General features: G+C 46.1%; 1 pseudogene; it reads right to left on the reverse strand.

Annotated features, from left to right (window-relative positions):
• Positions 1 to 13,707: 13,707 nt before the first annotated feature.
• LOC139009464 (serine/threonine-protein phosphatase PGAM5, mitochondrial pseudogene) lies at positions 13,708 to 20,454 on the reverse strand (annotated as a pseudogene).

Below are 20,454 nucleotides of genomic sequence, written 5' to 3' on the forward strand. Positions count from 1 at the left end.
GGTTTTGAAGTGTGTGATGGTGCGTTATCATGAAGCACTTTGCTGTGTCTTCTGGACCATTCTGGTCGTTTCACAATCAAAGCATGGTTCAAATTGATTATTTGTTGTCGGTAGCGATCAGTATTAACGGTTTCACCTGGTTTTAGAAGCTCATAATACACCACACCTTCCTGATCTCACCAAATGCAGAGCATTGACTTCTTTCTGAAGCGATTTGGCCTTGCAGTCGATGTTGATGGTTGACCTGGATCAACCCATGGTTTTGTGCATTTGGGATTCTCAAAATAAATCCACTTTTCATTGCCAGTCACAATTCGATGCAAAAAAGACTTTCTTTCGTGCCGTTGAAGCAACATTTTACTGATGACTTTTTGGTTTTCCATTTGTCTTTCATTCGGTTGACGTGGCACCCATTTTCCTTCCTTTAAAATCTTTCCCGTTGCTTGTAAATGATCAGAAATTGTTTGCTGAGAAACATTTAATCTTTCTGCAAGTTGTTTTTGAGTTTGACACGCATCATCATCCAATAATGCTTGTAATTGTTGGTCTTCAAACTTTTTTGGTTGACCTGGACATTCTTTGTCTTTCACATCGAAATCTTCACTTTTAAAGCATTTAAACCAGCGTTCACAAGTATCTTGAGATGGAGCATGTTCACAATAAGCTTCCCAATAACTTTAATAAAGTAATGAATTAAAACTTCCCACAAATGCTTTTTTTGGCATGAAATTTGACATGTTTAAGCATAAAAGTACCTATGATGTTAACACCTTCAGCAAATTTGACATGCAGTTTTGAAGCTGTCAATACAACAAAATAGCATACATATCAGATCAAATATATATCAAAATATGTGTAACTCCACCTGTTGAAAAAAATCCACATTATTAACCAGTACACCTAGTAAGTAGCTTGTCCGGGGCTGCTCGGGCCATCAGTGGTAGCTGGAGAAGGCCTGTGTGGCGCCAGCGCCTGGGTTTGTCTTACCACACGGCCAGCCAGGCTGCAGGTGCATCGTATGGACAGTGAGGCTGCCTGGAGGAGCAATCAGTCCTGTGAGAGTCGGCAAGAGCAGCCCACCCACTGCAATTCCCGGCAGAGTCCCTGTATCATGAGCTGCAGGGTGGCCCCAGCCCCAAGGGGCTGCCTGCAGCCTTAGAAGGGAAACTCGAGAGTGTATGTGTAAGAAAGAATGGGGGGGGGGAGGGCAGAAAGGGACAGGACAAGACAAAAGAGACACATATGAGGAGAGGAAAGAGAGAAAGAAGCACAGAACCACAGGGAGAAATAAAGAGAATTAAAAAGAGAGGGAGACAAAAGAGAGACATTCAGAGAGAAAGGCAGAGAGACAGAAAAAGCGACAAAAAGAGAAAGATGGAAAAAGAGATGAAAAGGAGAGAGGCAAGAGTGAGATTGACAGGCAAAGAGAAAAACAGGAGAGAACAGGTAGGTCACCTAAGGTCTGTCTGCCCGCAAACCGTTTTTAGGAAAGCAGAAATGCAGGTGGGTGTTCCTGGCACCGGCATACTCAGCGCCCCCTGGTGGAAATTTGAATTACACTCCTCAATGGCATAGGCATCTCATCCTGGCACCTGTAGAGAGGACAGTAAACTAACTGTGGGGTTTGAAAGGACAGAACTGTGAGTCGCCCTGGGTTGCCCACAGCTCAGCTTGTCCCTGGTGTGTGGAGTGGTTGCCATGGTTGCCAAAGACGGTGTCAGAGTGTGCAGTGGGGTGGGGCAGGGTGTTGATGATTAGATGTGTGGAAAGATGTGGTCTGTGCTCCGTGGGTGTCAGGCCTTCTGAAGGCGGCTCAGAGTGATGCAGCTGCACCCCCTGCTGGCGCCTGACATTGATTTCCGCTGCTCTTTTCCTCTGAAATGAGTTCAAAGAAAACGGGTTGTAATGCTGGAGTGAATCCTCAGGGACGGGGAGGAGGAGCAGTTCAGGGGAGATCAGAGCTGCCTGTACCTTGTACCTTCCTGTGCATGCCAGCCTAAGTTGACCTTGTACCTCCTGGCATTGGAGGGCCTGACAAGGGTTTTTAACCTTTTCCGGGCCATGGATGCTTTTGGCAGTCTGTGGGAGCCTATGGGCCCCTTCTTAGTTTAACAATTTAGAAATGTGTAAAACAGAATACGCAGGATTATACACAAACCCGGTTATATAAAATACACACATTTTATAATTTAGAAATATGTACATATACCTCTTAATTGTCGCATTAAATATGTGATGGATTTAATCACTATAATTTCAAAGTTGTGTGAGTATAGGTAATACTGCAAAACTTCTGCCACAATTACGATATGGCATGAAACGATCTGTGATTTCCATTGCCGACAAAGGTATAGGTACTGTTCATCTACCAGGGTTGGTTACCTATTCTGATTCTTGTAGGAAATGCTAAATGTCATTTAGAGGTGAAACTAAGAGTGTAATTTTTCCCATCCAAGTTCATAGACTCCCCAGATTCCACAGCTGGAGGCTTGAGGAGTCTGAGGACCTGCGGGTAAGAAGCTGCAGAGGTACAGCCTAAGTCTTATCTTGCCAGGACACAGCCTGATGCTAGACAGGGTTCTGGGAGCCGACACCCAAGAGGGTTAAAGGCAGGTAGCAATTCTAAGGAAGGATCCCCTGGTTACCAATAGAAATACACTTTAGAAAAAGAACGATGCCAAAATCTTATGTGCCTGCATCATGCAAAGGGATTTTTTTAATTCAATCTGCCTACCCCAAACCCCATAACCAGCCCAGATGACCTGCAATAGCTCAGAACAGTGCTGATTTCCTGGGTCACCACAGCCTGCACCCACACCCAGGTTCCTGGAGGGAGCAGGTCAGAAGGCGGCGGCCTGGGCACCTGCCTCTCAGCCTGCCCTGGGGGAGCCTCTGCAAGACACTCTCAATCTGAAATTTGTTCTGGTAACTGACTCTCCTTGTTGCTCTTTGCTCTCAGTTTCCTTGGGCCAAAGACACTTGACTTACTTTGATGACCTATTTTTGTTGTTGTTGTTAATCCTCACCCAAGGATATTTTCCCATTGATTTTTAGAGAGAGTGGAGGGGAAGGGGAGAGACAGAGAGAAACATCAATGTGATAGAGACACATCAATTGGTTGCCTCCTGCATGTACTCTTACCAGGGCTGGGATGGAGCCTGCAACCGAGGTATATGCCCTTGACCAGAATCGAACCCTGGACCCTTCAGTCCGTAGGCTGACACTCTATCCACTGGGCCAAACAGGCTAGGGCTGATTACCTATTTTCAACATGTTTCTCTGGTTTGGCCTCCGATTGAGCATTTGTCTCATAGTGTCTATGTATAGACGCTATAAATTTGTCTCTCTCTATACCGTTAGACAGAGAACATTCTGGTCCTTCTCATGGACACATGGGACCTGGTTTTGCCCTCTGGGGCCTGCCTGGGTCTGAGAGCTTCCTTCCCAAAGGTTTCAGGAGCAAACACTGCGGCAGTGCCCTCTAGTGACCAAGAGACACAGTGTCACAACCAGGAGGCTCCTCAGATTGGAGAGGACCCTCTTGCTTCAGGGGTGGGAGATGGCTGGCAAGCCCCCCTCCCCTTCCCCCTCAGCTCAATCTCAAACAGGCTTCCTCCTGACTCTACGCCCCTGGCTTCCCTTTTCACAGAGCATTTACTTTAAAAACTTGTCATTGGGAATTCTTTCTCTGCCTCTTTGAACTGTATATAAATCTCCAGCCTCTTGCCAATTTTACAACTCGGAGAAATCTTTCTCAAGGACCTGGGAGCAGTCCCTTTGACTGTAATCATCCAGGAGGACCGTGCCCTTATCTGCCAGCTTCGTTAGGAGCCTGACGTTGGGCACCAATTAGCAGACACAGATGGCCCAACCACAGAGACCATTTGCAAACTCAGGACTAACTCAATGTGCTGAACACATCCCATTGACCAACCTCCCCGTGTCCACCCCAGCGTCCTCCATACTTTTCCACCAGCTCACCCCAGCCTTAGAAACTCCCCCAGCTTTTGTTTCAGCAGAGTCGAGTTCAGTCTCTCCCCTATTGCAATAGTCTTGAATAAAGTCTTCCCGCCTGCTCAGCTTTGTCTGATACACGTTTTCCTTGACACAGCTCTTCTGAAGGCCCCTGTCAACATCCACTACACAGGGACCCTGAGACTGGAGTGTGACAACATCTTATCACAAAGGATAAGACGAGGAGTAGGGTTTCCTACTGCCAGATCGGTGCCCTTGTATCTATCCCAGGGGGCTGTGATTCAGGATTCAAGCGGAGAAACTACGTGAGGAACGGACTGAGTGTGATGAGCAGTGCTAAGTCTCCCGGGCCCAGGGGTAGCCTGAGGGTCTTGGTGGTGGAAGAACCCAGCAATGGGCAGAGGCCTGGCAGTTAGAGATGCTCCTGGGTGGTGGTTAGCAGGGTCCGGGTGCTAAGAGCCCCCACCTGCAACCTGGGGAGGAAGGACGGTCTATAGCAGTGATGGCGAACCTTTTGAGCTCGGCGTGTCAGCATTTTGAAAAACCCTAGCTTAACTCTGGTGCCGTAACACATATAGAAATTTTTTGATATTTGTAACCATAGTAAAACAAAGACTTATATTTTTGATATTTATTTTATATATTTAAATGCCATTTAACAAAGGAAACTCAACCAAAAAAATGATTTTGCATGTCACCTCTGACATGCGTGTCATAGGTTCGCCATCACTGGGCCATATGGTTGATGAGACTGTGGTCTGCAAGCCAGGGAAGCTCACAGGTATTAACAGCTTCTGCATTTTTGTAAAAATGAGGAGAACATAAGGTTCTAGTTTCTAAACTCAGGAAAATCATGCACATGGATGGTCCAACCAAGGCAGCTGTCGAGTCAGGCTGGATGGGAGGGTGAAAGTTATAAACTACAGTGGTCTAGCGTGGGCTTGCCTGACCCAGAGGTTGGCAAAGATCATAAAGTCCCCGCACTGTTAGCCGCGGTGCCCTGGTAGTGCTTCTGCAAGGGAAACTATGTGCTCATGGAGCAGCTAAGTGCAGGCTGCCTCTCAGTGCACAGGGCAGAGGGCTCCCTTACCCGAAGGTGCCCACACCTGCACCTTCTCCCATCATGCTCTGCCTTCATGATGCTGCTGCCCTGCAGCCAGATCCACATTCTGGCCTTGGGGACTAAGCCCCAGAGATGCCCATGGAGCTTCTGTCCCTCACAGCCAGCCTTCGGGCAGCACCTGGCATCACAGGACCTGTGCTTCCTCCCTTCCCTGCTTCCATCACTTGTCCCGTGTCTCTGGGGGATCCAGGTGAGGGCTTCACTGATGCTTCGGTGGACAGAGAGGGCTGCAGGGAGCTTTGCCTCTCATTGCTCTGATTTGATTACAGGTGTGGCTGGTGCTGGGCAGTAAGAAGGTGTAAGAAAGCTGTTCTAATTTTGCTCAATCTTTCAGGTAGGGCTACTGGTGCTCAGAACCCTACAGCTAACCCAGCGGTTCTCCAGTGGGAGCCCAGGAGCAGGGAACAGCAGCTCCTGGAAACTGGTTAGAGAGGCAAACGCTTGGGCTCCCTCTGGCCCCTCTGAGTCAGACTCTGAAGTGGTCCCAGAGTTCCAGGCGCTAACAAGCCCTCCAGGTGATTCTGATGTACATTTAAGACTGAGAGCCGCTGAGTCGGACAGGGACCCTTCTCGATCCCACCTAAACTCATAAGCCGGAGTCTTCTTTGAGGATGCACACCTCCCCTGGTGAGGGCACAGAGGTGAGTACCCTGTCCAGAGGGGACCAGGGCGGGGGCGTTCCTCAGGGAGAGAGCACGGGCAGCCCAGGGGCAGGCAACAGCAAATGCCTTACGCACTCTTACTTCTTACAAAGTGTAAGCACATTCGCTGAATGTTTTCGCTGAATCTTCATAGCATGGCACTTCCATGATGTACTCGAGGCAAGGACTGTGAGTTCCATGTGGCAGATATGGGAACTAAGACGAGAGACAGGGAAGGAGGTCTGGGTGGGGTCTGGGGCCAACCGGGTCCTGGGCTCATGCTGGCGAGGCGGCTGGCTTGAAGCACAAATAGGAGGCCACATGGCAAGTCCCGGGGCTCAGGCGTGAACCCAGCCTGGTGCCAGGCCTGTGTGGGATGGCACACGCAGGCAGGAGGGCACAGGGTCACACTCTGCCACGCTGGTGGCAGCAGGTGCTAACCAAAGGGTTTCTTTCTTTGCTTTTGGCTGCAAAACTGTTAGAGCAGTTTCCTGTTCTCGCACCTGCTGCCTCAGCTGATCTCACTCGACCTGGAATTCCTATTTTTTAAAGGAAAAGTGTTAAATATTTAATAAAGTCAAAATCTTGCAGAGCGCAAGGTCCCATGGGAGTGCAACACGACAGCAATGGGAGCAATGACAACGGCAGCACAAGGGCGAAGACTTGGGGTAGGGCGTGAAGACAGCCGGGCCAGACGGGCTGGGGGAGGGGTTCTCTTCCCGCGCAGGGGAGCGCTTCTGTCTGGGTCTGGCGGGGACTGGGACCGGCGCTGCAGGGAGCACTGAGAGCCGCTAGAGGGCGCTCGGCGGCCGCCGCGGGAGGCAGCTCGGGCAGATGGAGACATCCAGGCAAGCAGCTGAGAGCGCCCAGCACCTGCAGATGGGCCGCCCATCCCTGCCCTGGCCTCTGTGGCCAACCCACTGAGCCCCTTCTGTGGCCCCAAGAGGCGGAGCGGAGGTACAGGCACACGCTGCCCTCCCTCTCCAGCCACCTCTGGGCTCTGGTTGGTCCCAGAGGCCCCGTGCTGAGGCGGTCCAGCCATCTGCCTGATTACCTGCCCACCCATGGGGTGGCACCTTTACAGATGACATCTGGGAGAACTGGAGGCCTGTGTTGGGCAGGGTGGCTCAGAGAAGTGCGTTCCCCTGAGTCCTGATGTGCCAGGCGGTGGTGTGAGCAGAAGTCTGTGCCAATAGACACAGAGGGCCATTGCCAGCCAGCGTCTGCCCTCCACCTCCACTGACAGGGAAAGCAAGTGTCACCCATCAGCCCAGCATCTTCCTTAACTGCTAGCCAGAGTGGGGCGGGGGAGGGGGCGAAGAGAGGACTCCAGTGAAGAACTCTGCCTGGGGCAGGGGCACCTGCCATTCTGCCAGCCTGAGAAAGGCTGTGACACCACGTGCAGGACACCCATCTTTCTGCCCTCCAGACCCGTCTGTAAACTCGTGATTTCAGGATATAATTACCTCGGTTGCTGGAGATCATCTCTGCCACAGATTCCCAGACCCTATCCCTCTCTGGGCCTCAGTTTCGCCACCTGCCAAAAAGGGATTTGGTGATTTCTAGAGTTCCTCTCTGCTGACACTGAAAGCTCCTCTCCAACCCCTTCTACTGTAATTGGTCTGCAGTAGAGCTTTGCGTCCGCACTTTTTTCAAAGTTCCCCAGATGATTTGAAATAAGTCATCTAATTCCTGCTAAGAAATACAGTGGGGCCTTGACTTATGAGTTTAATTCGTTCAGTGACGGAGCTCGTAACTCAAATTACTCCTATGTCAAATCTTAAAGTGAACGAGTGAGACACGTGATGCTGGGCTGATGTTGTGGCATTCACTGTGACGTTCGCTGCGCCAACTAGCGGTGGGGTATCTGAAGCTGGCTCGTAACCCGAATTTTAGCTCACAACTCAAAGCAAAAAAATCGGCCGAGAGACGGCTCATATCTTGAAAAACTCGTTAGTCGGGACACTCGTAAGTCAAGGCCCCACTGTACTTGCATTCTTCTGGAACCGAGAAGCCACAACTAACCTTATCCCTAATGCTGGAATAACAGGCACGGTCAAGGGTACGGAGTGGTATTTAGGGGCAGTCCCCCTTGAAGGCATACGAGCCTGTTGAGTCCCTCTGCTGGCTCTGGGTGGATGATGGGCGTGCCAAGCCCACAATCTGTGCTCTGACTGGGAATCGAATGGTGACCTCCTGATTCATAGGTCGTTGCTCAACCACTGAGCCATGTTGCCTGGGCTCCCTAAAGATTTTATTACATTTTTTTCATATAAGTTAATGAAGGAGATTGGTCTATAATTGTCTTTTCTTGTAATGTCCTTTTTCTGGTTTTGGTATTGGAGTAATTCTGGCCTCACTGAAAAAGTTGGGAATTATTCTTTCCTTGTAAATTTTCTGGAATAATTTGTGTAGATTTAGTATTAATACTTCTTTTAAATGTTTGGTTACATTTACAACTAAAGCTTTGGGGGCTGAAGTTTTCATTGTGGGAAAAATTTGAACTAAAAATTCATCCTAGTAATTCTTACAAAATCTATAGCATCACCTAACTCATTCTTGATATTGGTAATTTGTACCTTCTCATTTTCTCTTTAAGTCTGACTACAGATGTGTCCATTTTATTAATCTTCTGCAAGAACCAGCTTTCGGTTTCATGGGTTTCCTCTGTTGTTTTTCTGTTTCCTTTTCATTCATTTTCCCTTCTGATCTTTATTATCTCCATCTGCTTTAAGACCACGTTGACATTTCTTATAGTGAAGGCCAGCTGAAAATTCTTTCAGCTTTTGTAGGTCTGATAACTCTTTACCTGGTATTTAGCCCTTGTCTTTGAAAGGTATTTTCACTGGGTAAAAAATCTCAGGTGAATATATTTTTCTTTCAGTATTTTAAAGATATTTCTCCAAATTCTACTAGACAGTTTCTTGATATCTGCAGTTATTCTTATTTTGGTTCTTTATATATAACTAGAGGCCTGGTGCATGAAATTCGTGCACAGGTAGGGTCCCTAGGCCTGGCTGGCGATCAGGGCCAATGGGGACCTTCCAGCTGCTGGCCACTGGCCAAGCCTCCCTTCATTCCGCACTGCCCCCTGGTGGTCAGTGCACATCATAGTGAGCAATTGGTCTCCCGGTCAAACTCCCATGGGGACAATTGCATATTAGATATATATATCCTTTTCCCTCTGATGTTTAAAAGATCTTCTCTTTATCACTAGGTTTAAGCAACATAATGTAATATTATTCTATGTTTTTTGCATTGAGATTCTGGGATCCATAGTCTACAGTTTTCATCAACTATGGGGAAATTTTAGACATGATTTTGCCAAATAAAATTTTATACTGATGCCAGATATTGTGAATTTTACCTTGTCAGTTGGTGCATATTTTTGTATGACTAACAAAATTCTTGAAATTTGTACTGGGATACACTTGAGTTACCTAGAAGTAGTTTGAACCTTTTGGTCTTGCTTTTAAGCTTTGTTAGATATGACCAAATCAGCATTTTAGTCTAGGGGTAACTTTTTTCTACTACTGAGGCAAGACCCTTCTTAGTTCGTTTATAAAGTTGAACATTGTCCCTCCTCTCCCCAAACTCATATCAACCCAGAAACTCAGAATGTGAGGGTCTTTGCAGATGTAATCAGTTAAATTGAGGTCATACTGAAGTAGAGTGTGCCCTAATCCAATGACTGGTGTCCTAATGAGAAGAGAAAACGGAGACAGGATTAATGGCTGTGTGAAAACAGAGGGGAAACTGGTGTGGTAAGCTGCAAGGCATGTCAGGCCATGACAACAGCAAAAGGTAGAAAGAGGTAGGGAAGGATTTTTCCTACAGTGTCAGAGTGAGCCTACCAACACTTCATTTAAGACTTTTAGCTTCCAGGGTTGTGAGAGAATGCATTTCTGTTGTGTTAAGCCACCCTGTTTGTGATAATTTGTTACAGCAGCTCGGGGAAACTAATACCTTACTCTAATTGATGCTCACAATCAGTGAATGATGAGGCCGCCACTTTGAATGTTGGGAACAGGCATTATTAAGAAATGTTTTCTCCCAGCCTCTGGCAGTGTCCTCACACATGTGCTGATCAGTAATCAGTGCTCAACTGAACACTGGAGGGAACCCTCTGCAGTCCTCAGAGTTCCCTCTGTGCAACTCTCCCCTGGGCCCTCCGCCCTGCAAACTCCAGCAGCCGGGCAACCCCCCCCTTGCCCCCCCCCCCCCCCGCCGCCCCCCCTCCGCTAGTGCCCAGCTCCACTCCTTCAAATCAGGGAGCTCACTTTATCCAGGGTCTTGGAGCCAGAGTTTCATATAATTTGTCCTTTTGTTTGATTTTGTTCTTATTTCGTGTGGAATGATCAGTCCTAGTTGCTCTATTTTGTCTAGAAATGAAGTCTCATTTAATTTTTTTGGTCTTGATGAAGAGGTTTTTCTGCTCTTTAGTAGGTGGCTCATTCATTATTTGGCTTTAAGATTTATTTTTATGGATTTTAGTTATCTGCTTTCTGTTAAGTTTTATTTATTGTTTTTCTCATATATGTAAAGTTTTTAGACATATAACATCGTTGAAAGATGTAGTAAAGCAAATGCACCTATACACTTGATCTAAATTCAACAATTACTAACATTTTGGGGGGCTTGCTTTCTCCTTTCACCCCTTCCTCCCTCTCTCTGACTACTAACTCGTGATATTTTATTCATTGTGTTAAAATCAATTACAGTCATTCTTCTCTTGTTGATATTCAATTGTCCAGATTGGCCGGTTGCTTTTCCTTTGTTCCACCTCTGGTATGTCTCCACTGTTCTTTGAATCTTGCTTAATTACTGCCACCCAACAAGTTCCAGATTCATTTCCCACTTTCCCAGCCCAGCTCTTTTGAACCTATGGGGTTCCTTTTGGTAGCTTTCACAAAGCAAGCTCTGGTCACCAGGTGTCCTCATTGCTCTGAGAGAATCTGTACTTCTGTATGCTTTCTGTGGAAAAAGCCAGTTCCAAAGTTAAAAGTCATGAGTTTCATACTGACATGATTATTTCAAAATAATCATTACAGAGTTTTAATCACTATTACATTTTTTGCTTTTCTAAACAATGCCATGATGTACTTCCTGCAACATGGGTCTTTTTGCCCTCCCTCCCCCCTTGAGTAGAACAGACATTTAAAATTCAGAAGTACAATTGCTGGTTGAAGAATACATATATTTAACATTTTCATAAGTACTGACAAATTGCCTGCCTAAAAGGCTTCTCCAGGAGGTAGTCCCACCAACGATATATGAGGATATCAATTAACCTAGTTTTCCACACTGCCATTAATACTGAGTAGTGTTATTTAACATTTGGGTATAATTTTTATTGTCAAATTAACTCGTAAGGTGTCTTATTGGATGGGACCAACTAATAGCATCATTCTAGAATAGTCTTTTAAGATCCCTGAATACTGACTCAGCTGGTACTGCTGTTCTCTGTAGGAAACTCTACATGGAACTCAGGGTCTCCCCATGTCCACCCAGAAGGATGCGAGGATACATTCTCTCCCCGTGCAGTGTGCTCCCCAGCCTTGTGTGCTTGGACTCCCCCGAGCCTGTTTACCCACCACTGTAGTCCCCCTTCCACAGTCTGGAGACTTGTCAAAACCACAGGGTCCCTGATGGCCTTCTTCCACCTTTGCAGACATTTGACTGGGATTCTAAAGGTGGGAGGGGAGGGACACAGGGGTGTTGGGTCTGTCTCCTTGCACAGGCAGCTGTGATGGGCCATCACTATCCCCTTTTCATGATTAATCAAGATTCCTGTCCATGCAGTTAAAACACAGATATGACATTTTATGAAAATAACATATTGTTCATACTTCGAACATGATTTTTAGGAACATTTTTATGCATCAGCTATTCTATAGCAACTTTAAGAGCTGCATTGTAATCCTTTGTATGAATACTTCATAATTTATGGAATCAACTCACTATTCAGACATGCAGACTGCTTCAAATTTGTTCCTAACACTGTGATGAACATCCTCATTTCAGGAAAAGTGAAATGGGTGGGTTAAAGGGTATACATACATTGAAGGCCCACTTGCCAGCAAGAAAGTACACATCTTTCTCGTGTACAGCTTTTGAGTTTTTCTATCCATTTATACTCATATAACCACCAACCAAATAAAAAAGATGTACAATATTTTCAACATCCCAGAACACTCCTTTTTGCCCTCTCTTACCTGCCTCCTCCTTAGGGGTAACCACTATTCTGATTCTGCTTGTTCTTGAACTTCAAAACAATGAAATAACATATACAGTGGGGCCTTGACTTACAAGTGTCCCGACTAATGAGTTTTTTGAGATACCAGCTGTCTCTCGGCCGATTTTTTGCATTGAGTTGATAGAGTAATTTGAGTTAACGAGCTCCTTTACGAGCTCCTTAACAAGCTCGGTCTCGGAACGAATTAAACTCGTAAGTCAAGACCCCATTGTATGTTCTCTTTGTATGTGACTTATTCATCATTACATCTGTGGGAGTAATCTACGTAACATTGTTTTTTTCCTTTTAGCTGTAGAGTATCCCATTACATGAGTAGATCACTCTTTATTCACTAGTAACCCTGCACACAAATCTGTGCGCCAGTAGCTTGCTGCTGCCCTCCTTAGCCCTCTGCCTGCTGCCCTCCTGTAGCTCTCTGCCTGCTGCCCTCCTGCCCTCCTTAGCCCTCTGCCTGCTGCCCTCCTGTAGCTCTCTGCCTGCTGCCCTCCTGTAGCTCTCTGCCTGCTGCCCTCCTGTAGCTCCCCCTGCCCCCCCCCCCCACGCCTCCTCCCATCATAGCTTGCTGCCCTTCCCCTTCCTGCAGCTCTCCATTGCCCACTTGTAGCTCGCTGCCCCACCCTCCCGCTGATCTGTGATCTGGTCATTACCTAGTTGGTCGTTATGTAATGGCTATTTGCATATTACATCTTTATTATATAGGATTCTCTTGTCAATTGCATTTGAGTTTTCTCCAGTTTTTGACTATTATGAATAAATCTGTGAACAACCGTGAAGTCTTTCATTGGATGTATATACTTATTTCTCTTGGATATATATCTGAGAATTGAATTGCTGGGTCAGAATAAGTGTATGTTTAATTTTTTTTTTTAACCAGTAAAATAAAATTTTATTTTGTAGTTATTTCCAAAGTTGACAGACATGGGTCAGACATCCCATTTAGTTGCACTGCAGGAAATGTTCATAACCACTTCATAGAAATTACACTGTTTTTGCAAATATTTGGGATGGACACATCATTGTTCAAATATTTTAATCCACAAGCATGAACGTTTAACAGCCAGAGGCAAACAGAATGAGCTGTCAGCTAGCTATTTTACTTAAACAGGACTCTTCTGGCTGTCCCCACCGGGCCCCTCTCCTGTGAAACCAGCAGGTGGCATCCCCTCCCCTGCCCAGGTGCTCCTGTGTCCAGAGAGGCCTAATAACACAGGTGTGTTCACACCCAACAGCATCAGGGATGCAAGACTGGGGAGTGAGACATTGGTTCTCAACCCAAGAACCAGATGGAAACATCTTTATTTGACAAAGTGAAGGGTTTAAGAATGTGAAGAATGTACGAAGCGAAATAAGTTATGGATAGAAACGCTGGGCTCGCCAAGTCCCTGGTGCCGGCGGGCTTTGCTGAATGCCTCAAGGGGTCGTGTGGCCGCTGCAGGTGCTGTGGTCCCCACGGTGACACCTGTGAGGAGGCCTTCACCCCACAGGCTCCTGGGGCGAGACTAGGGCAGGAAACCTCGCCAAAGGACCAGCACGTTCCGCTTTCCATCCTGGGCCAGAATGACACGTGGCGATTGAGACACTTCACCCCGCCTCCGCCTGGTCCTAGAGAAATGAAGTGACCCAGCGCAGCCTGTGGGCTGGACGGAGGCACGGTCTCCGTGTTCTTGGTGGCTCCCATGCCAGAGCCGGGCACGGGTGAGGAGAGCGGGGTTTCAGGAGCGGGAGATCCTGTCCGGAGACATGAACCCTGTGTCCCCGAGGGCCCTGAGTGCCACGCAGCCGCCAGGCCGGACCACCAGGTGGGTGATGCTGCCATTGTGGAGGGAGAGGCGGAGCCGGCCTTCTGGAGGGAACTGCAGCGCCCTGCACACGATGTAGCGGGTGACGTTGGCATAGGAAGATCTCCTAACTGTCCTGCTGCTGCTTGACATCTGCCCGGTGGATGTAGTTCCGGAAGGCGGCCTGGATCCTGGCTCCGTCTGCATAATACTGCACCGCTTCGGCTTCCAGTGAGACTCGGGCGGGTCAGGCTCCATGGGGGCGCCTTCCCTCAGCAGGTCGGTGCTGACCGTGGAGACACCTGGCAGTGTTTGCTGATGATGTCGGTGGTTTCTACTGCGCGGGTCACGGAGGAATGGACGGTTTTATTAAATTTCAACCCCAATCTTGCAAGTCGGAGACCAGTGAGCTCAGCCTGCCTAGGACCCAGGGGTGTCAGGGTGCGGTCCTTTTCCCGGGGGGCGTCCGTGTGGCGCTGGGAGTGCCTGATGAGGAAGATGTGCCGCGTGGCCTTGGCTTTGTAGTTGTCTATCCTGGAAGCCACGTCCTCGTCTCCGGAGCCCGAGTTCCTCTTCCGAAGGTTGACCAGGGAGAGCCGTTCTCGCCTGTCCCAGTTGGGGTTCCAGACGCCGGCCCGGGATGCGCGGCTCCTGCCCAGGCCGGCGGCTCCGCGTCCCCGCCTGCGCGGGGCTTCCCCACCGCCAGGGCCAAGAAGAGCACCGCGGCCAAGCTGCCCCCCAGGACACAGGCCGCCAGCTGCAGCGCCTGCCGCACGCCAGGCCTGCCGGTCCGCCGCTCCGTGCACGCGCTTTGTATGTTTAATTTTAACAAATAGGTCCAAATATTCTGAAGAGGTTGTGCCAGTTTACACCCCCACCAGAAATGATACTGAGTGCTTCCTCATTTACTTACTGGCCAGTAGAGTATTCTCACTTGCAAAATTCTGTTTAGGTGTTTTAATCATTAAATTTTGGGGCGTTTTTCTTATGGTCTTTAAAAATATATTCTGGTACTATATTTACAGATATATGTATTCCAAATATATGCTCTCCATCTCTGACATGCCTTTTCACTATCTTGATAGTGCCTTTGATAAACAGATGCTTATATTTTGACAAACTTCAATTAATCAAATGTTCTTCTTATGGTTAGTACTTTTTTGTGTCCTACTTAGGGAATTGCTACCTACTCCAAGATCCTGAAGATATTTTCCTATTATTTTCTCACTGAAGATTTACTATTTAACCTTCTACAAATAAGACTATGAATCATTTCAAATTAATATATTTAATGGTGTGACATAAGATTTCTTATACTTTTATTCTTTTTAATTTTTCAATAGTAAAATTTAAGAAGCATATAAAATGTCTGCAGAACATAAATGTACAGGTTGCCTCTTATTGTCAAATGACCACTGTATGGACTCTCACCTAGTTTTAAAGACAAAGAATATATACAGCATCCCACGCATTACCAACCCCAAGGTCACAAAAATTTACTCCTATATTCTCTTTTGAGAATCGTATAGTTTTAGATCTTCCACTTAGATCTCTGATCCATTTTGAGTTAATTTTTCTGTGTGGTGTGAGGTAGGGGTGCAAATTTATTCTTCCACATGTGTATATTCAGTTGTCTCAGCACCATTGTTGGAAATACTATTTTTTCTCCCACTGAAGTTTATTGGCATCCTCATGGAAAATAAATGACCATAAATCTGGAGTTTATTTCTGGACTCTCAGTTCTATTCCATTGTTATAAATGTCCATCACTAATTAAGTATCACACTGTAGTGTTTACTGTAACTTAATAGTAAGCTTTGAAATCTGGATGTGTGAATTCTGTAACTATTTTTTTCAAGATATATATATATATACTAGAGGCCCGGTGCACAAAAATTTGTGCACTGGGGGGGTGGCGGGGTTCTCCAGCCCGGCCAGTGCCCTCTCGCAGTCTGGGACCCCTCAGGAGATAATGACCTGATGGCTTAGGACTGCTCCCGGGTGGCAGAGGGCAGGCCCAATCCCTAGGTGCAGCCCCTGGTCAGGCTCAGAGCAGGACCGATTGGGGAGTTGGGGCGCTGCCCCATCATGCACAGAGAAGGGCAGATCGGGAGGTAGCGATGCCACCCTCAGTCACGCTCAGGGTAGGGCCGATTGGGGGGTTGGGGCACTGCCCCCATCACACTCAAGGCAGGGTCGATGGGGAGGTTGCGGTGCCACCTCCTGTCACTCAGAGCAGGGCCGATCAGGGGGTTGGGGCGCTGCCCCCTGTCATGCACAGAGCAGGGTCAATCAGGGGGTTGGGGAGCTCCCCCCTGTCACGCACAGAGCAGGGCGGGTCAGGGGGTTGGGGCGCTGCACCCTGTCACACTCAGGGCAGGGCCAATGGGGAGGTTAGGGCTCTACCCTGTCACACACAGAGCAAGGCCCGTGGAGAGGGGTTGGGGCGCCACCCTCTATCACCCACAGAGCAGGGCCGATAAGGGGGTTGGGGCACTGCCACTGTCACACTCGGGGCAGGGCCGATGGAGAGGTTATGGCTCTACCCTGTCACAGAGCAGGGCCCGTGGGGGGAGGGGGTTGGGGCACCACACCATGTCAAACACAGAGCCGCAGGGTAATCAGGGGATTGGGGAGCTCCCCCCTATCAGGCACAGAGCAGGGCTGATCAGGGGGTTGGGGCACCTTCCCCTGTCACGAACAGAGCAGGGCAGATAGGGAGGTTGTGGCCCCGCCCTCTGTCACACACAGAGCCGCAGGGCGATCAGGGGGTTTGGGCGCTGCCCCCTGTCACGCTGATCCCGGTGCCGGGAGCCTCGCTGCTCCGCTGATCCTGGTGCTGGGAGGCATATTACCCTTTTACTATATAGAATAGAGGCCTGGTGCACGGGTAGGGGCTGGCTGGTTTGCCCTGAAGGGTGTCCTGGATCAGGGTTGGGGTCCCCACTGGGGTGCCTGGCCAGTCTGGGTGAGGGGCTGAGGGCTGTTTTCCAGAAGCGAGTGACTGAAGCTTCCAACCGCTCCTTGTTTTCTTTCTTTTTTTTATTCTGGGCCAGCTTTAGCTCTGAGGCCTCGCTGCTGAAAACATCGATACAATGTTGCTAAAGCCCGGCTGAATGAAAGCTGGTTTCTGCGGTTTTGTTTACCTTCTTATTTGCAACATAGTACATAGTTGCTTAGAGTTGTAGCTCAGAGGCCGGCAAGTGAGGCAGGGAATGTTTGAGTCCGCAGCAAGCAAGCCTCATGTTTGCTTCCAGCTGCCTGGCTGCCGGCCGCCATCTTGGCTGACAGTTAATTTGCATATACTCACTGATTAGTCAATGAAAAGGGTAGCGGTCGTACGCCAATTACCATGTTTCTCTTTTATTAGTGTAGATATATTTTTTTCTTTTTACTTTTTGGGTCCCTTATATTTCCAAATGAATTTTAGGATCAGCTTGTAAATTTCTGGTGTTGGGGGAAGCCAGATGGAATTTTGGTAAGGATTGTGTTGTATCTGTAGACAATTTGAGGAGTTCTGTACTATACAATATTAAGTGTTCTGATCAATGAACATGGGAGATTTAGAGATAGTTTTACTTCTTCCTTTCCAAACGGTTACTTTTTTTCTTCCATAATTTCCTTACAATATTGATAAGAAATGGTGAGAATGTACATCTTTGTCTTATTCCTGATATTGGGAAGCTTTCAGTCTTTCATCATTAAGTATGCTATTAGCCACAGGTTTTTTATAATATTTTAAATTGATTTGAGAGAGAGAGGAGAGGAAGGGGAAAGAGAGAGAGAGGTTTTTTGTGCCACATATTTATGCATACATTGGTTGATGCTTATATGGATGCTCTTTTTCAGATTCTCATTTGTTCATACATTGTTTTCCTAGTTTCCTTTTGTATTTTGCCTACTTTTTTTTGTAGCTCATTGAACATACTTATGTCAGTTGTTTAACATCTTTAATGTTTCCAATATGTAGGAATCTTTAGGGATTGTTTCTGCCCAATATTTTCCCCTGTGAATGGGCCAAACTTTCCTATTTCTTTGTAATATATATATTTAAGAACTGGACATTTTACAGAACTATGTTGTTGAAACTCTGGAGATCTAATCCTCCCACTCCTCAGGGACTGCCAAACCTTGCTCATTGGGGGATGTAGTCTTCTATTTGTGACTTTCTAAACCATTTTTTCAAAGTGTGTGTTTCTTGTTATACACACTGAAATTTCTCTTCTGTTATCTCTATGGTCATTTAAGGGAATTACCAATAAGGAAAAACTTATGCTATTTTACTAATTATTTTCTATATGTCTTTTTTGTTCCTCAGTCTTCATTATTGCCTATTTTCTTTTGTGTTAGGTAGTGAATTTTTCAGTGTACCATTTTAATGCCCTTGTCATTTGTTTTACTATATTTTTGAATTATTATCTTAGTGGCTTCCCTGGTAATTGCAATTAACATCTTAATGTATAAAAATAAAACTAGTTCAGATTGATACCAAGTTATTTTCAATAATCTACAATAACTTTTCTCCTATATATTTTTGTCTCCCCATACTATTATTTTTTTTTTTTTACAAATTATACCTTTATTATCTTGTGTGTTTATTGTTACAATTATTACAAATTTTGCTTTATACAGTTGTATTTTAAATCAGATAAAAAGTAGGAGTCATAGATAAAAATATATTTATGCTGTTTTTAATTTTTCTAGATATAAAATTTTTCTTGATTGAAATTTTTTTTTTCTTTCAGCACTTTACATATATTATCCTACTAGCTTTGGCCTTTGTGGTCTCTAATAAGAAATCAGCTGCGATGCCCTAGTCCAGTGATGGCGAACCTATGACACGCGTTTCAGAGGTGACACGCTAATTCATTTTTTTGGTTGATTTTTCTTTGTTAAATGGCATTTAAATATATAAAATAAATATTAAAAATATGTCTTTGTTTTACTATGGTTGCAAATATCAAAAAAATTTCTATATGTGACACGGCACCAGAGAGAGTTAAGTTAGGGTTTTTCAAAATGCTGACACGCCGAGCTCAAAAGGTTCGCCATCACTGCCCTAGTCTGTTTTCCCCAGGTAAATTCAAGGAGAAAATAGTGACTGTGCCTAGGATGGAGAGTTTCTGGCTCTCCGAAGCCACAGTTGTGGGGAGTAATGGAGACAAGGGGCCCTTATTATGTCAGAGAGGTGAGTCATAGCCTGTTTTACTGTAAGCTGGCAATAGACTCCCTATCACTTGTGGTTTGGAGGAGTCATTGTGGCTCAGAAGGTAGAATGTGAATTGACCATCCATTGAATATTTTCATTCAGTCTCATTGGTTCTGTGGTTCTTAGAAACTTCCCCCTAAACTCTTATCTTTGGTTTCGAGTGTTGTATTTTTTTCCCCTCTACTTTCACATCTTCATGATTATTTTAACGGAGACTTGGAAGAGAGAAAATGAAGCATTATCTTTTAACAATGCTTCTAACTTCTTGAGTGGCATTTACACTACAGATAAGCAATGAAGTATGGAAAGGCATGGAGAAAATTACCATGATAAGAAACTAGAATATGGCTCCCCATGAAAAGCTGTCTCTCCTTTGTGGAGTGGCTGAGAGGAAGTTTGTCAGGAAGCACTGGGTACTAATCTCTATAGGCATATAAATCTCTTAGAGTTGAGCTAAAATACATTTGGAAACTAAGAAACAGCCATAGAAAGCCAGAAGTCATCCCAGTAATCAAGTTGTATTGTGAAGGTCTCATATATCACATCAGTTCTTACACTAAAGGTTTTTATCCTGACAAGTGGGTAGAAATGGATTCGCATGGCCTTTAATATGTGCCATGTGGTGATATGTAGTTACAGTAAGGACACTTGGGAAATGGCTCAGCACTCAGACACTCTCATAAAAATTCCGAAGTTTCCGAACTTGCAGATAGAAGGTAGGGATAGTCGTCTTGCCAAAATGACTCAACCAAAGAAATGTAACTTTTTTTCTTTGTTTAACCTCTGGGAAAGGAGTTCAAAGCATATTTTATTCTAAAAGCCAGGCAAAGAAAATTGGCTCGCATGATATTTGATTTTATACTTCTCAGGCAAGATAAACTATCCTTTTGTGTGGGCTGATATTGACACTCTTCCTTGCCAACATTCTCTTGGAGTTTAATAGGATAGATTACCTTGGAGCTTCCTGGAGTCAAAACAACTAACCAGCAGAGATTGCTGAAGTCCTGAGAGGCAAGATCTTCCAGAAATCAGAGAAAACTCAAGTTAAGAGCAAAACCACATGAGTTCAACTTAATTTCAACCCTCATATTTCCTGGAAATCATTTATGAAAGCCTAGGTTTGGCAATGAATCTATTAAATAATTGAGCTAAGGTCAAGATGAAGCAATGTGTAGGGAGGGGTGGAGGCATCAGGGCTGAGAATGTGATTGACAAGCTACTTAGGTGCACACATTGTAAGAGGGATTAAACAGTCTGTGCTGACCATTTATAAGAGCAGAGAAGGGCTCTTAGGGTGGTGCTCTAGTCAGTGGCTACAAAGGCAACAGTGGCAAAACCAGCAGCAGGGTTTCTTGCAATGCAGGCAACTGAGGCACCATATTCTGTCTCCATGAAACCAGCCTGCTTACCCTCTCAAAGATGGCTTTGATTTCATTCCCACCTCCCAGCCTGCCACAGGCAGGAAACTCCAT

This window comes from Myotis yumanensis, unplaced genomic scaffold (genome assembly GCF_028538775.1).
Source record: "Myotis yumanensis isolate MYYU_CA2020_CCGP unplaced genomic scaffold, mMyoYum1.0.hap1 SCAF_4, whole genome shotgun sequence".
Taxonomy (NCBI): Eukaryota; Metazoa; Chordata; class Mammalia; order Chiroptera; family Vespertilionidae; genus Myotis; species Myotis yumanensis.